The sequence below is a fragment of the Corvus moneduloides genome, chromosome 5 (assembly GCF_009650955.1).
Source record: "Corvus moneduloides isolate bCorMon1 chromosome 5, bCorMon1.pri, whole genome shotgun sequence".
Taxonomy (NCBI): domain Eukaryota; kingdom Metazoa; phylum Chordata; class Aves; order Passeriformes; family Corvidae; genus Corvus; species Corvus moneduloides.
The window spans coordinates 41,511,291-41,523,162 of record NC_045480.1 but is presented as its reverse complement, the minus strand read 5'-3'; the positions used below and the strand labels follow the sequence as shown (position 1 = coordinate 41,523,162).

The window sequence follows — 11,872 nt, the reverse complement described above, 5'->3', positions numbered from 1 at the left end:
AGCTCCTCACAGCTTCATCAGGAGTGTGAACGTAGCGTCAGCACAGGCTCTGCCTCCAAGAAGTTACATAGATAGATGTGTGTGTATATGTATATATATATATACACACACATATATATATGTTAGCTAGCACAGGTGTTCTGGGGAGAGAATATGATATTTTTCAGCATTTAGATTGTCTCAGTATCACAGTTATCAAGAGACAAGATATAAAAGTGGGACATGTGGGATATGCCCAGCCACTGCCCTGGAGGGATGTCTGCTGAGATAAGGAGATTGAGCAATCTCCCAGCAGGACTCCCTGGAAAGGCAACTACTTTTGGGTCATGGAGAGGAAAGGTAGACCCACAATCCTTTGGGAGACCCTATGCAGATCGTTCTGTAACCCATTGGTCTATCCCAGACCCTCTGTAATCCATTGGTCCCCTTGCTGATCCCCTGTATCCCTATAAAAGACCAGTTCGCCTCTGTAGAGAGAGAGAACTCGTCCCTGGCCTTCCCTTCGCCGGAGGGAACCCACAATAAAGCTACCCTCGTGCGGAACCAGCCATACAGGTCCTCTCGTCTCTCTCTCCGGTCTGGTTTGGCCTGGAGGCTGCCCTGCAGAGCTGAGCTGAAATCACGAGCTGATATCACTAAAGAGCTGACAGCCTCTCCAAGGGCCCCTCTGCCAGCAGCTGAGAGGAAGACACCAGACCCCGGGAAGGCGATTCCTTTCGGGACCATCTCCCCGGACCGGTCACCTCTTCCTGGGTCACAGCCTCGGACCCCTCACCAGCTGTAATAATGACATTGCCATGTCTGCCTTTTACCCCCCCTTCCTGTGTCCACATGTCTAATCTGGCCTTTCCTCTGGGTTTCTTCACTGCCTTTTTCTAGAAAGACCGAGGGATTTTCTAGTTCCTCTGAAGCACAGAGATGACCCAGTGATGGCTTAAAGCCTCTCAGCCTGTGTGGCAATAGCACCAGCACCAAGAGCACCTGCAGCCCATCCCTGCTTGTGGGAGCAAACCCCACAGCACTGGGTCCCAGGGGACTGGGGCTGGGAGAGATAACTGCAGCTCGCCAAGCCAGAATTTCTCAGGAATCAGAGCACAGCCCAGGAAACAGCACTTCAGAGCTGAAAAGTATATGTGTGGGTAACATTATTGTTTCTTTTCTCACTGTTGCTGGCCTGGCAACCTTACCTGCCCTCAGTTCACTTCCTTCAACTGAAGCAGGAGGCCAGAGATGACGCTGTAAGGTGAGGATGTGCTGCCGAGGAACCAAAGCCAGCAGCCAGGTCAGGAGCTCGCCTGCTCAGAGCACACTGCATGTGTTTGCAGAAAACCTGAGCCTGTGGGAGCTCAGGGGGCTTCCTGGTCAGTCCCTGGGATTCACATCAGGATGATGAGAGCACATGTGTTATGGCAAAAATATCCTGTGCAGTTGAGCAAACTTTGCCAAAGTGTTCTCAGGAGAAGAGAGTGATACAGTGCAGAGCAGCAAGACAAAGGGATATCTGGGCTACTTAGAGCTGGAATGGAGTTTTGGGTAATATTATTAATGGTGTAATGCTTTTTTTAGTGAAGCTTGTGGAGGAATATCTTTCTATCTAATGGAATAACTGTCATTATTTCCTGGCTCTGAAATATTTCCAGTCTCCTGCAGTATGACATGTACTGGAGAGGTCTCAGGGATTGCCTGTTTGCGAGGGCAGTGAAAGGCCAAGGCTCAGGGAATGGAAGGAAATAAGAGAGGGTTGAGAGGCTCTAATATGAACTTAATAGCAGAAAATGCATTTTTCCAAAACTCCTATTTTTTTTAATAACAAAGATTAATTAAGGATAAAAATCCCTGAAATACACATCATTTGAAAGAGATCAGCTGGGAATGAAGCTTTAGCAAAATTGTCAAAAGACTAAAGACATAATTTATCTCTGCAACACAGCTGAGGTGCAACAAAAAATGCATTCTGCTGAGCACTGAAAATTAAATTAAGTCATGCTTGTGTGAGCATTTGAACATCACTGGAATAAAACCCTGGGGTTTTGTAAAAGGCTTGGATACTAAAGTCTTTGGGATGGCTGTTGCAGGATGGGCTTGCCTGGTCACAGGCAAGCTGCTGCTCCATCAGTGGATCACAGTGAATGCACCCACAGTGGCTGCTGAGAACTGAGGGATGCAATGGCTTGGAAATCACCATCCCTGGAAGGGTTCAAAAGCTGTGTAGATGTGGCACTTAGGGATGTGGTTTAGGGGTGAATGCAGTGGTGCTGGGTTAGCGGTTAGACTCGATGGTCTTAGAGGTCTTTTCCAACCTTAATAATTCCTGCTGGTCGCCCAGACTTCCAGGCCTTTGGTGAGGACCTTGTCCTCCTCAAAAGCTGCCACCATCCCTAGTGATGTGCAGGGCCGTTGGTGGCTGCCTGATGCCTTCCACAACCTTCTCCTGGAGCTGCAATTTCACAGTGTAGCTCAGAACAACAAACACTTGCAAGGTACATCCTTCAAGGGGGTCCTTGTGGAGCCTTCCCTGAACTGAATTGCACCTCCTGGGAAAAAAAGAACTGTAATTCCTTTCTCCTTTTCCTTTTTTCATGGCAAGCAATTCATTCGCACACCCAGTAAGAGCAAGGACTCGGAGAGGCAAGACCATTTACGTCCACCCTCTTGTGCTGCTGCACGGCAAGCAGCAGCACGGCCCTGGTGAGGAGCTGGCAGTGCCGGCCCCCCTGCCATGCGAGGTTCGGAGCATCCGGGCCTGTGCATCCCTACGTTTAAGCGAAACCCGTTGCCATGGTGACAGCGGGGCTTACTAAATATGGCCTGTGATACCCAAAATCTCGTGGGTGGCAACAGCGGAGGTGCGCGCAGCGTCCCTGCCGACGCCAGAAACCTGTTGGTGGGGCTCACCACGGGGGAAAGTGTTTGCACTGGTGAGTGAACGAAGCCCCTGCTCTGCTGCTGGTGTTAATCGTGGGTTGCTGATTTTTACCTTCCGCAGCGCCCCGGGTGCTCCCCAGATCGTGCAGACCGGCTCGGGGCCCTTGCGCTGCGGCTGATAAGAGGCTGCAGTAGATTTATCTTAGGGGGGATTTGCAGCCTTTTACTCCTTGACGTGGCAGGGTTCCTTGCTTAAAGCGACGTAGTTATTCCCGTGCTTAGCTGTAAAGGACTGCATGGAGGGAGGGCGAGATTACACCTGATACAATTATCAGTCTTGTAATTACAGGCAGCAGCCCCAGACACCCTCCTGGATTTACTGTACGAATCTAGTAAGACTCAGGCATGGGAGTGTTACAGGCTAAGGCGAACTGTGTTTCCCAGGCCTTTTCCTGCAGCTTTCGGCGAGAGCTGTGGTGTGAAACTCAGCGATGTGCGTGAAGCTGGAGGGCTGGCCGTGCGTGTGTCCATCCGGCTCCGCTCGGCAGTGTCCCGCTGAGGAGAGGCAGGAGGGTCACACGCTTGCGTCCCCATGATGCTCGTCCCTCCCAGGCGCGGGGGCGGCGTTTGCTCGCAGGACCTGGGAGCTGTTCGGTGCTGTCTGACCATCTGCACAGCTCTCACGCTGAGCTGGGGGTTGTAGGAGCAGTAGGACGTGAGTCCACAGTGCCCCCAGCTCCCTGCGACAGCCTGGGCAGCTTCTGCTCTTCCCTCCCCTCCCTTCCCTTGCACCAACAGATCTCGGTGCAAGGCTTCCCACAGTGTGGGGCAGGATACGGGGGTCCAGCCCCCACTGCCAAAAGGCTCCCCTCAGGTTTTGGAGCCAGCAAGGCAGCCCAGCAGGAGCCACACACTCATCTCTGCCAGCTGTGGGAGATGCATGTGGGATGAGATGGAGCTGGAGCATATAGGGAAGAAGTGCAAGGTGAGGATCCCCTATGCCTCGATACATGCAAAGGAGAAGGGAATACATCAGTGGTTACAGCTCCTGCTTGAGCTGTCTCTCAGAGCTTCCCAGCTTCTTGGAGCAGCCAAAACTTTCCTAAGACAGATTTCCTGAAAAATGATAAATAGCTCATTCTTGAGGTATGAGGCATTGGGAGAAAAAGGGCAAGGAGTGAGAAATCTGATGCTGCAAAACTTCCAGAAGCCATTGCAGTTGATACATAACAAACCTAGAAGCAAAGGCAGAGAGGGAGGGAAGAAGACGTGAGGCAGCCCTGCAATGGGCAGCTGCTTGCTAGAAAACGACAGAGAGGAAAGGGGAGCCAGGCACACCAGTTTTGCAGGTAAAAAACACGTATCCGTAAAGAGAGGTCAGAAACAGGATTTACTCAGATGGTATGAAAGCCATCGGGGACATCCACCCTCGACAGCTGCCCCAGCACAGGGCTGGTGGCTTCTGTGCTGGATCTGGTCTCCAGGTTGGTCCAGGGCACTTGGCCAAGTGTAGGGTACATGGGGCTGGGGCTGTGCTGTGGCTGGTAGTATCTAAGGGGGCAGAGAAGAATTTGGTGGGAACCAGGGAGGGAGCCTGGAGGATGGAAATCACATATCACCCTCATTTCCATTTCACAATGGAGGCGAGGAGGTGTCTTTTGGAGGTTGGAGGTGGTTGTACTTTTTAAATACTGAGTGAAATGTGAAAAATAAAATTGTTCCTGGTCCTACACCCTCGGAATGATTTCTGTTGGTATTTAATCCCGCTTGTGTTTCCCTACCCACCATGTTCTGTTTTTTCTCTGTACTTTCGGGAAAGCAGTGGGAAAGCAGCAGGAAAGCAGCACACCGCTAATTACAACCCAAGGCTGTTTGGACAGAGGGGAGGGAGGCAAAGAGAAATAAATAAGTAAATTAAAAGTCCCATCATCATCTGAGAATATGGGTCCCACTCTTTGCAAAGCCCACAGTGGGTTCCAGGGAGATTGGAAGTTATTGGTAGCAATTTGTCCGGAGTCTGGCTGGCTCAGTGTTGGACTGGTGGCAACATTTGGTCTCCATCGTTTGCACTGCTGAGACAAGATAAAATGTGTCAGTGTCAGGGGTCTTGTTTGGGGACAGCTGCATGGCCAGGGGGTGCATCAGCCCCAGCTCTGCAGGGGCAGAAGGAGCTTTTTGGGGCAGTTGCCAGTTGCAGGGTGGGACAGGTAGCTGCTGCTGTGATGCCCAGGGAAGCACCATGTGCTGCACACTGCGTGTACTGGCAGGGTTTGCTTTTATGGCAGGCATATCTCAAGAGCTTATGTTTAAACTTCCAGGCTCTCTTTGCATCTGTGTGCTGTTGGATTGCACAGTTGTATCCTTCATTAAAAACAAATGTGAAGGCACCTGAGCTGCCTCTGGGCAAGGAGTCAAGCCTTGGTAACAGGAGCATGAGGAATGAGGGAGGGAGCAGTGGTGGACATGTGCATCCCCAGGATGCTCCTTTTGCTTCCTCCCCACAAACTCCTGGTGTCTTGGCTGGTGGGGCTGGCAAGAGGGAGCTGTCAGTGGATGCAGGCAGGGGCTGCTGCTGCCCGCATGGTTCCCACTGCCAGTCAATTAATTAATAAAGCTTTCTGGCACCTTATCAGATCCACAATTCAGTCAGTTTAGGCTCCCTGCAGTAAGTAATCCATGACTGTTTTTATTCACTTTTCTTTCTGGCTGCAGGTCCCTTAGCAGGCTGCCTCAGCCCAGCAAAAAAATCAGGCAAATTGTTCTCAAAATGGGTGTGGTGAGTGTTTCCCCTGCCCAGTGCTCTGCCTTACAAGTTCAGCTGAGCTCTCTGGACATCATCTCCTTGAGCCCATCACCTTGGGATAATTCAGAGCAGTTGTGCAGTGGTCAGCTGCCAGTAGGGTTTTTTCCTCCTTGGGTAGGGTTCTTTTGCTTTGTTTCAGGATTTGGGGGGTTAGGGGACTTCTGGTTGATTTTCATGAGGTCACATTGGCACAAGTGGCTGGTGGAGGAGGGGAGAACATGCACTTTCTGTGGGACAGTGGGGAGGCACTTTCTGTGGGACAGCATCTGCTCACTTCCCTCTGTCAGGGAGCACAGAACTCACAAGGGTTCTGGGGATAATGGAGCTTTTTCCACACACTCCTTCCCCCATGCCTGGTAGCTCTTGTAGAGACTGTCCATTTCTTTGGCAAGGAGCTCTGCAAAAGCTATGCTCCTTAGGGGTGTGCTGGTGATGCCCATTTCCATTTCTGCCTCCAGAGGCAGCCTGGGAGCTGGTACCTGGCTGGTCCCAGTGCCTCTGATGCCCTCTGAGACCTGATGGCTCCTGATGGGTATATAAACTGATCTGCATAGGGATTAATCTATTCCCAGAAGTTTTCACCACAGTCTGTGTTTCAGTAATCACCAGGGACCACCTGGCACACTGGTGCATGGAGCTGACCCTTCCCATCAACTGTCTCTAAGTTTTCCTTGGGTTTATCTCCCTGCAGGAAACAGAGAGATGTGATGCCTGCCAGCTCATAGCCCTAAGACAGCTTTCCCATCGATCTGCATGGGAAGGGGAACCCGTTGCCCTCAGTTCATCTGTTTGTTTTGTGAGAGCAGTGTTCCCACCACTGCTCTGTCCCTGTGCCAGCCTCTCCATGCCGCAGCCCCCGGTGCGTTGCTGGTGGACCTGCACGAGAGCCCTCCTGGAGACAGTTACTCTTTCGACATCATAAAATCTTGGAGGACTGAAACTACCAATGCTTATGATCATTAATGTTGTTACTAATTACTCGTCTTCCACTAGGTATTAAAAATGCACTCAAGGCTTACCCTTCTGCAGTGTCTGACACAAAAAAAAGTCACTTCTCATTTTCCAGGCCTTTTTTTTCTCATTTGAGTTGCCCTCACCTCAGCTGTGCCACTACAGGACCTGGTTTGAAAAGTTTCCATGCAGTCATATGCCCTGCAAACCCCATCATCTCTTCCCCACTCTCGTGCCTATCCTCCTATCACTGATCTTCTGGTCCCACAGGTCTCAACGTGCAGGACAGACAACACACACACACATCCAGAAGTGAGATCTGAGAATTTCCAAGCAGTTAAATAATCATTGGTTTACCCTCAAAAACAAATTAACATGATTTAAAATGAAACTAATTTGCCTTGAAACCAGCAGATTTATATTCTAGGGCATATGAAGAAACTCAGGGATTTAGTCAATTTGCATGGAAAAAAAAAAAAAACAAAAACCAAAGGGAAAAAACCCCAGCTGCAAGCAGTATTAGCTGCCAAAGCCATAATTGTGCAAAGCTGGAAATCCCTTGCTCAGCTGAACCTAGCACACTGGTATAGCATCTTAAGTGAATTAGCTGGCATTGGAAAGCTAGCATTTCTTATAAATAATAAACCAAATATTTTTTTCAAGTCATCCTGACAGTTTTCTTGGAAATCTGAAAATACAATACTTATGTTAACCAGCTGTGTCATCTGGATCAGCATTTTAGTTTTTCAATGGGAATTATAAAAGGTAACATCTGTAAAGCAGCACAGTTCATATAGATTATGAAATGCTGCCTCTAATGCAGAAATACATCAGCTATGAAGTGATAATTTAAAAATCATTATCCCTGTCATTTATTAAAATGTTCATGTTACATAGTAATTTATTCTGTTGTTTTGCCACTTTTCTTGTTGTTGTTTGGCTTTTATTTTTACTTGTTGGTCTTCTTTGCATAGACAGGCTACTCAGCTGCCTGCGCAAAAGCCAGGACACTTGTGCATGCTGTGGGTGGGACTCCCTGGTCTGTGCTTTGGGACGATCCCAATTGCTCCCATAGTCTTGAGTGCATTCATAAATGTTAAGATTAGACCAAAAAAGGAGGCAAGGCAATGTGATCATAGTGTTTACTGAAGGAAAGCTGTTTGGTTGTTCTTCCAAGTGTTTTTAGGCTGCAAGGAGCAAGGCTGTTTTGCCAGCATGACTTTTCTCAAGGGAGATCTTTCTACTTCTACCGCCCAGACCCTTGGTACCCTCAGATCCCTTCTGCAATCACTGGGGCTTTCAAATTTTGCCACACTGGGTAAACTACCCTAAAGTCCTTCCTTGTCTGAGACTTACAAAATCCAGAGAGAGGCCTCTGTGATGAATGCCGCTGGTGGTTTATTTCCCCTTCTCTATCTGGTAGAACTGTTCTCCAGGACATGCCCCATCCTGAGTAACTCCAAACCCCATCTCTCATGTCTGTGTGTCTCAAACTTCAGATAACAGGACCGAAGAAGTAGGCACAGAAGAAAAATGTCAAAAAGGCCCACAGTGTGGCTCAGTTGGGCGCTCTGAACTTGTCTCTTCATCAAGATCTCTCATCATCTCATCATCATCAAGAGCAGTCCCATCGCCAGATCTACAAGTCCCAGGGTGATATGTAAGTGACTGTGGTTTCCAGAGCATGGCTAGAACTGGTGAGGTTCAGGCGCTGAGATCTCTTTTAAATCTTGAGAGTGGAAAATGGCCGTGGAAAGGGAGGCCCCAGAGCAAAACATCAGGGTTATCCTGTGCAAGGGTGGTAACAATAGCTGTTAGTAACCATGGCAGATTTAAATTTAATTCCATACCCACGTACATTGTCACAACTCAAATTAGAATAGCTATCCCACAGCGATGTGAGAAATCACAGGGTTTTAAAAATACGGTAATTAAAACTATTAAAAAAAATAAACATTTTTATACCCTAATTTTCCCAGTTCCCCAGTGGAATTGTGGTATTGGTAATTTAAGACTGGGGGGGGAGGGAGAGGAGGAGAAGAAGGTGCACGTATCTTAGAAAGTTAATTTGGGTCTGAAGTGAAGGAATCCGTCCTGTTCTACAAAAATTATCAGCAGCTGCAGTTGAAGGATGCAGAAACCACTCTGTCCCACTTGTCATACAATTGTCCATATGGAAACACTTATTTGAGAAGGAGTAATTGAGAGCCTTAATATGAAAATCATTTCAGATTTGCCTCACGGGTGCTGGAACACTGCCCTGGATGGTCTCACCACCTTCCCACTTTCCCCCTCTGCCCTTAAACCAAGCATTGGAAGAGAGGATGATGAGCTCCACAAAAATGAAGATAAGGGCAAAAAATCCGAGCACACCGTCTGTCTAATGCCTGGCGCAGAGCCAGGTTGCCATGCATTTAGAGCAAAGGGTACACGCAAGTATTTATTTATTGATTGAGAAATGGTGCAGTGTTTCTCCGACTCGCTATCAGTTTCCAAATCTGATCTAAATAAACTCTTCCAGTGCGTAAATCCAGGCAAAATGTCATTCACCATATGTTTATTACTAAAACTTGGAGCTTGTTTGCATCAAAGTAGTTTTCACACACAGGCTGTTTGTTACAAAACCTCAGTGAGGCAGGTATAATTAGCACTAGCGCTTGAGGGGGAAAGCTGGGGCTGAGAGCAGAGAAAATAATTTCCTCGCTGCTGCAGAGGGAGTCAGCATGGGGATTTGGATTAGAAACAGCCTTTCCTACCTTCCCATTTTCTTCATGCAGATGGCTAGATTTGCATCTTTTATTAATTTATAACAATTGGACAAATTTTACCTTGCTCATTTCTTAAAGATCTTAAAATGCTTGTAAGACTAGCTTAGAAATATCCAAAACTATGGGCTTCCTAACCAAATGGCCATTACTACCTTGCAAGAAAGAGGTGTGATTAGTTCCTGTATGCCATTTTGCATACAATTAATGCTTATCAGCTGGAACACAAAACACTCTCTGAATACATCATTTATATGTGCTTTATAAGTGATCCACTCTCCTAAAGCTGGCATAACTCATTCTGATGAAGTCATGCAAAGAGCCTCACAGAAATTAGTAGCTAAAGTAAGAGCATTTTGTATGAAACTCCTCCAACCCTTTACATATCACCACTAGGATTATTATCAAGTTCTCAGAGATGCTGGAGTTTCAAATTAAGTTTTTTAGCTCTAAGGAGGCAAAAATAACAGATCTTCTTCCTTTTTTTCACTTCAGTGTTTATATGTGAGCAAACAAAATGATGGGCTGATTTTTGATATTTTCTTGTCTGCAAAACAGACCTATTAAAAGATTAAATTCATGTCCAGATATCCCCCTTTAGGTAAATTCCTAATAAATATGAATCCTAAGCCTAACTGTTTGGAGGCACTTGAACAAGTTATAAAATAATAAAATGCGATCCTGCTGCGCATACTGTCCTTCAGCAAGTGCTCAGAGAATTAGAGCTCCTGGTTTGTGGTTTCAAAACAGGCACCTGTGTGTTGCAGTGCCTACCTTGCAATAGAGTTTATGTCTTTCAGAGTTCCCATCGTGTATTGGCTGCTCCTGTTGAATCCAATGGGGTGGCTCTTTGGATCATGCTCAGATGGAGGAAAGGTATTGGAGCCCAGGATTAATTGGTAGCAACTGCAAGTGCAGAAGGATGGTGCGGTTGGTGTGAAATGTATGATGTACACAATGTCACTCAGTCAGGCATTTCCCTGGGTCTTAGTGCAGTATCAAAGTTAAATTAATCTAGTTCCCATTCCCAAGAACTGGAAGCTGGGAAGTTATCAGTAAATGTAAGGAATATTACACATGATGCTACTGTAATTTGGTTATAGAGCATACTACTTTAAAAGCCCTTATGTTACTATTTCAAAAAGCATTTTTAGTGCATCCAAAGAGCTACTTGTGCCTTTACAGAGAGGACATTACCTGTCTTGTTTTCATCGTCGTGCAAAAAAGAAGAAATAAAAGCTAGATAAATTATATTTTCATCAAATTTGTTTCCCTCCTTTTGCATATGCCCTCTGGGGAATTTTCTGCAGCCCAGTGTCTTTGTTTGAAAGACAGGTGTCTGCTAAGGAAGGCAGAAGCCTCCCTTGGAATGGCAGATACAACCCCCTTCCCTCCAAGTTATTATAATTTTGAAATCAAGGGGGCTTTTAGGCAAAGATGTGGAAAACACGAATAACAGTTCTTTACTATGATATATCTATATGTGTATAACCAGTCAAACAAGCAGCAATAACTATGGCAGTAACAGCAAACAATCACAAACCCAGTCCCAGCCTTCTCGGCTGTCAGGCCCTTTCCCCTCGGGTGCAGTTCCGCTCGCAGCCGGCAGGGGCGCTGGCGGCTCCCGGTGAGCAGGGCAGGTGCGATGGTTCCCCCGCGGCTGCAGGGGGCGCTCCGGAGCGAGCTCGGGGAGCACGCGGCACCGGTGCCCTGGGATCCCAGGAAGGGATGGAACAAAGGCTTCACAAACCCCTGGGCAGCTGATCCCGGTGTCCAGCCAGACCCTCAGGAACGGCAGACTGGAGCAGCAGGCTGGAGCAGCAGAGAGGAGCACAAATCCCGGATGGCAGAGGAGGTGTATCCAAACGGGGAACCCCCCCAGAGGTGAGGGCAGGCAGGGTGAGCAGGGCTACAACGTAGCAAAGGCTTGAAGCAGCGGTGAGGCAGGGCGGCCACGGGCCAGCCTCCAGCGGGGCAGGGAAGGTGGGGTCCTGGGGTCTTTATCCGCAGAAGGAAAAAAAACCAGCCGACGAAAAAACAGCTTCCCTCTCCGGCGTTCGGGGACCGAACTGCCCATACACCCAGGTGAAACAAAAGAGTAGCCAGGTGCACCCCACCCTTAGTGGGTAGCTCTTTTGTTTTCCTTAAAAGTACCCAGCAATTTGTCCTCCTAGCAACAGTATGGGGGAAAAATTCCTTTGACAGGAAAAAACCCAGGAGAACTCCTAAAACCCCAACACCCAGAAATGAACCTGCTGGTAGGGCTAAAAACCAAGCAGCATGTCAGGCTTAAGCAGCAAATAGCTCTGATGCTTTTAAGCTTAGCCCATTGTCAAGGCTGGTTTCCACATAGCACCTGCTGGGCTGGGTTATCTTTGCTTTTGGCTGATACTGCAATCACATGGGGAAGAGCCTGGAGCCAGCCCATGAAGCACAGGGTGTTTGCCCCAAATATTCCAGCAGACGGGAAGGTGGGTGCAGGGAGCAG

At 47.9% G+C, this 11,872-nt stretch overlaps 1 long non-coding RNA gene across 1 annotated transcript; it reads left to right on the top strand.

Moving 5' to 3' along the window:
* Window positions 1–7,531: 7,531 nt before the first annotated feature.
* LOC116444823 lies at window positions 7,532–10,637 on the top strand. The gene is made up of 2 exons (XR_004240540.1): window positions 7,532–8,279; window positions 8,851–10,637. It is a non-coding gene; the product is annotated as an uncharacterized LOC116444823 (long non-coding RNA).
* Window positions 10,638–11,872: the final 1,235 nt, after the last annotated feature.